This window comes from Zingiber officinale, chromosome 5A, assembly GCF_018446385.1.
Source record: "Zingiber officinale cultivar Zhangliang chromosome 5A, Zo_v1.1, whole genome shotgun sequence".
Classification (NCBI taxonomy): Eukaryota; Viridiplantae; Streptophyta; class Magnoliopsida; order Zingiberales; family Zingiberaceae; genus Zingiber; species Zingiber officinale.
In genome coordinates this window covers 35,744,432-35,750,495 of record NC_055994.1, presented here as the reverse complement: position 1 = coordinate 35,750,495, position 6,064 = coordinate 35,744,432, and the positions used below count along the sequence as shown (strand labels likewise).

The 6,064-nt window shown below is 33.5% G+C and overlaps 1 non-coding gene across 1 annotated transcript; it reads left to right on the top strand.

The window, feature by feature from the left end:
- Positions 1-5,557: 5,557 nt before the first annotated feature.
- LOC121983517 lies at positions 5,558-5,665 on the top strand. The gene has a single exon (XR_006112563.1). It is a non-coding gene; the product is annotated as a small nucleolar RNA R71 (small nucleolar RNA).
- Positions 5,666-6,064: the final 399 nt, after the last annotated feature.

Sequence of the window (6,064 nt, the reverse complement as noted above, 5' to 3'; positions counted from 1 at the left end):
TGTATGATGTAGCACGAAAACAAATTCAATCATAGGGATTTTGTTTTTTTTTTTCAAATGACACTACAAGAAAACTAATATTTAGCGACGAAATATTTTGTCGCTAACATAACATTTTCGTCGCTAACAAATATCTGCGACGATAACTTTTCGTCGCTAGAATCGTCGTTATAAGCTTGTCGTAAACACTTATTAGCGACGAATATTTTATGTTTCATCGCTAACATATTAGCGACGTGATGAACTCGTCGCCGAACCATGTTGATTCGTCGCCAAAATGTTAGCGACGAATTAATATAATTTGTCCCTAACGTAATTGTTTGCGACGAAATATATTTAATTTGTCGCCAACACATTAGAGACGATTTTTCTGATTCGCCGCTAATCGATCAAATTTTGCCACAAACGTTTATGATATGGAACGACACACTTGAGTGGTTAGCGACGAATCTGTATGAATTCGTCTCTAATGTGTAATATTAGCGACGAATTCCTATAGATTCGTCGCTAACATGCAGTATTAGCGACGAAATAATATCAATATTCGTCGCTAATAATACATGTTAGCAATGAATTTCCACAAATTCGTCGCTAACCCTCGTTTTTTATAAAAACTTTTTTTTTAATTTTCAATCATATCCTGTATACAAATTTACAAACTCATACTATCATCACAACTCTAACAACAATATTCACAACAATCACAACTATAACAATAATATTCACAAACTTATACAAGTACTAGCTCTAATAATAAACTCACAAACAACTCATTCTTCTTCAAAGTATAGGTTCACAACTCTAGTGACATTTACAAACAAGAGATGCAAGTACTCAACATCAAAATCTAACAACAAGTAACATAACATATAAAGTACACAACAAGTAATAAGTTCAAAACATCAAGTTCACATCCAAAAATCCGAACGAGTGCTCAACATATCTTGTCTTGATTTCACTTATGCTAACTCATCTTGGGTGCTTGCTAATTGAACTTTGGTGTTTACTAACTCTTCTTGGGTGGATTCAAGTTTCTCATACAATGCGGTGTTAGTTGATCTGGATGCTGAGATATCATTTGAAAAAGTAGATCTACTGGCTTTGGCTCACGTCCAAATCCTCTAATGTATCTCGAACGAGTACCGAGGACCTAATACAAGTTTCAATATGTTTTAAGACAGCATATGATTGTTTAATAATTAGTAACTATGAAAATACTGGAAGAGAGTAACAAGTAGCAATAATTAATAATTATAGAAGCAACTGTTAGATTGGAAGGGAAAATAGAGAAGTTATAAAAATGTCCCGTAAGCTTTACTCTATCCAAACAATATTGATGTCAAAATCCAACTAAATAAAAGAATCAATCAATTAATGCAAGCTAATAACAGTATATGAAACAAAATTAAAATAGAGGAAAATTGAGTTCACATTTTCAAAGAATCAACAAAGCTCCTACAACAATATGTTATTTCTTCCATATTGGAGGTGATATTTGAATTGAAATTTATAAGAGACAAATAATATAACAACTTAGAAATAAGTGAATAAGTGAACATTGATGCAACAAAGTTATCCCATTCAGATATGAAACAAATTCAAGGGAAAAAACACACTAGTTGAAGATCAATCAAGCACCAAGGATCTATCAGATGACAATCAAAGAGGGAGGTGAAGAGAAATGGTTCTCACTTTTCACTCTTATTTGAAGAATGGAGTGGATTGAGTGTCCACTAGTTTAGATAGGAAAGTTAGGCTCTAAGCATATGTGAATCTGATCCCTTCAAATGCCCTCCCTTATTGATATAGCTAGATTGTCCTAAAGCAACTCAAAACATGTCATTTAATCTTTAAAAAACAACTGGAGCGTAGATGAAATACATGGTCAAACATAAACCATAGGAACTATGAAAATTCAAACAGTAGAAGAAATTCAAGGCATGTGAAGGGATGGATATGTAAAGGATTTAGTGGGCATATAAATGAAATGCGTATTCATCATCTTTGAGCAAGATAATTTCTATAAAATGAATAACAAGACAAGCACATTGCTAACAAGATCAATCATATGGAGAGAAAAAATTAACTTATTTGCACACATAACATATGTATAACATGATTTAATTATTTTGTCAACAAAAAGCTTAACATAATTCATCAACTATGCTAAGGTGAGGAATTTAGCTCTACACTAAGAACTTGACTTCTTAAGTTTTACATCTAATTCGACCTTTTAACTTCTCCATCTAATTCGACCATTTGAGGTCTTTATACAGCTTGTATTCTTAAGCTTTATGTTTAGTAATGATCCCGGGTCAATAATGTTCATGATCCTGATAATGGTCCCTCTAGGATCGATCGTAATCCTCGTCTAGTAGCAATCAAGCAGTTGGCATCAATATCTTACAATTAAATTGGAATAAAAAATTGCAATGATAAAATGACCCCTCTATTTAGGAGATTGTGATTACAATCTCTCCATGTCATAACTTTTTATTTTCAGTACTATATTATAGTGACTTAAGCCACTGTTCGGAACACATGGAAATCCAAGAACTTGAAGAGAATAAATACAAGTTTGAATGAGCACCAAACTGAAGTAATTGTGTGTGTAATTTCAAGATGAGACTGTGAGGACACACGCTCGAGTTAAGTGCAATTATATGGAGAGAAAAAAATATATAGATAACAGTACCTTTTCTCATAGCAGGAAAAGGAAAGAAGCAGAGGAAAACCTAAGCTGAATAGGAGTCACTAGAGCCGGAAGGAAGGAGGATTCGCGGTGGCGGCGGAGGAGAAGGAGAGATCGCGCACCCTAAATCCTAAAACCTAATCGCGGTAGCTTCGGAGGAGAAGCAGAGAGCGCACGGAGGATTGCGGCAGCGTCGGAGGAGAATTATCGCGGCAGCGTCAGAAATAGGGCACGGGTTAGCGGCGAATCTTGAACTTTCGCCGCTAATCCTAATTATTAGCGGCAACAATAGAAAACTCGTTACTAATATATTAGCGACGATTATTCCAATTCCAATTTCACCGCTAATAATACTGATTAGCGACGAAAGTTTCCAGGTTCGTTGCAAATAAATACGAATTAGCGGTGAAATTTCTAATTTCGCCGCTAATCCGTATTAATAACGGACCCACCCAATAAAACATTAACGACGATTAATTTAATTCGCCGCTAATACTAAGCTTTTAGTGACGAATATGCTAAACTCGTCGCAAAAATTAATGATTTTATGAAAAATTAAATTTTTAATATTATTATTAGCGACAAACTTGTATTTCGCCGCTAATAGTCTGATTTAGCTTCAAATTAGAATTGCGTCGCTAATATTTCGTCGCTATTTTACTATTTTCTTGTAGTGTGAGTTGTCATGATTCGAGATTCTCTAATAACCAAAATGTAATTGAGATGTCACCTTAGAAATACGAATATTAGTCTGATTCTATGAATTGTGACTATTTTTAGAGTTAACTACCATTAAAATTAGACAAAGCATATAGAGATTATAAAACAAGGTCAACACTCAAACTCTTAAAGTAAAAATATTACTCACTTCATGCTAATATGGATAAAAAAAGATAGATCACTAAACATACTAGCACCATAAGTAACAATAAATTATATGAAATCTAAAACAAAGTGTGCTAGCATTTTTATATTAAGGAACAAACAATCATGACGTAATGTCTGATGCTATTAGAAAAAATTTATTATACAAAAAAATATAGAAATATAGAAAAAAAATAATCTGAACATCCCCCGAGACTTAAATTTTTCATTGTCCCAATGAAACTGAGAAATGTAATATGGAAGAAGTTTTGAAGTTAGAGAAGTTACTAAGTGATGAGCTCTAAATGATTGAGACATATTTGTACTAAAGATACTTCCCTATTTGGTATTCTTATTCCTCCACAACCTTGAATCCTATAAAAAGAAGATAGACAAGAAAAACTAAGTAGGGAGATTAGGTTAAGGAAAAATAAAAGTAAAGAAAAACTTAAATGAAAATAAGAAAGAATTTAGGTTGCCTCCCAAGAAGCGATTATTTTAGATCTTTAGCTCAACCCCTTAGTATGCTCCTCTAAATCAATCTCTGGCTGGAGTAGAATACTTCCAGGCATTCCTTCCAATTACCTATGTTATTATGAAGAGAGTTGTCATCATACGATCAATATAGTGTAGCACCGCTCTCTCCATCATCGTCTCCTAATGAGATCTTTCCGGCCTCATGAAAACCTGCGCACCCATAAGAAAAGTATACCTTCCACAAGCATATTATATAAGATGGAACTAGAACCATAGTAAATTTGATGAAACATGCATTAAAAATTGAATCACATTCAATAAAATCAATTATAGGTACCTCTATGAAGTTTGTTAAAAGATCACAAGAAATACTAACCTTATCTTGTTGAACGGTAACTGAAAATTCTAAACAAGTGGATATGACTTCTTCTGGATCAAATGATAGTTCTGGCTCTAGCTCAGGTGGTAGTACAACTAAAGGTAGTGATTCTTGGAGTTCTGCTATCTCTGCACAAGTCCATACACTTATATCTATAACTTATTCAATTCTTGTAACTCTCATAGTATCAAGTGATTATGGGATCAAAAATCTTGGGGCGTCTCTTCCATGGCCTATGTCCCTACACCTTTATCCACCACATCAATATCTTCAACTAAAAGAATGACAACTTCATTAGAAATTTCAACTTGATCATCCTCATCAAAAAAATCTTCATTGTTAAGTATTCTAACAAATTTGCAAGTGGATAATTCTTCATAATCATAAAATTCATTATCTCGAATTACATCAATAAATTTACATGCAACCAAATTATCATCGTAGAATTTGCTAAATTCATCTTCACTCATGTTTGTCACTTGCCTCCATGGGAAAGCAATTGGTGGTACAAAAGTATTATGTTATTGCATTAGAATGGATTTTTTATTCCTATCCATAATTCCCTTTTGACTAAGCGGTAGAGGTTCGAATTGCTTGTCTAGATTTGATCACATTATCCTCTTAAGGAATGGTACTGGCAACCTATAGATCTCTACTGGAGGAATGGGGGTTTTTCTGATTCTCTTTTGTATTTCTCCTTAAATTCATACCCATCTTTTTCCAGAAATTCATTGGAATTCCAACCACTTCTCAATTTGAAAACATTACGATGTTCACTAGACTTTGGTTGGGTGAGAGGGAGGCATTATTTGAACCATTTTAAAGTCAAGATTTCTAACTTAGCCTCTGATTGTCTTAACCTCTCATTCTATGACTCATGATTTTCAAAGCTCTTAGGTGGTTGCACTATATCTTGTTCAACAAGCACACTTGTATTCATGGCTGACACTTTTAGAATTCTCTAGGAAGATGCCATTAAATTTTCACTTGACCATTCTTGGAGATTTGTCGTCACTAGATCAATTAGTGTATATGATTTATCAAAACTTTTGTTCATCAAAAAACCTCTTGCAGCTGAATCTAAAAATCTCTTACTCAAAAAAGTAATCCTAATGTAGAATATATGCACTATCAGCCATCTTTCCAAACTATAATGAGGATACTGTCTTAATAAACCTTTGAGTTTGTCTCATGCTTCAAATAATGATTCTCCATCTACCTGAGCAAAATTTGTGATGCAATTTCTCATGTACATAGCTTTGCTTGGAGGGAAAAAATGATTCAAAAATCGTTGCTCCAATTGTTCCCAACTTGTAATGCTTTGAGGATGAAGAGAATAAAATCAAGTTCATGCTTTATCTTTGATGTTGTAGGGAAATGTCATCAACCGGCTGGCATTTGCTAATACTCCTTCGTAATTCACCATATTGTAATATTCAAGAAATACCTCAAGGTGTAAGTATGGGTTAGAAACTGGCTACTTTGATATGAGGATCCATAATAGGAAACATTTTTCTTATAGAAAAGGGTGTGATAATGTCTCTTAAAGGCCTGCTTGACATATTAGTGCTCCTAGTATCTAAAAAATTATAAGAAAAATAAAAAATATAGAATTAAAGACAAAAAAGAACATGCATAATGAAAAATAAGAA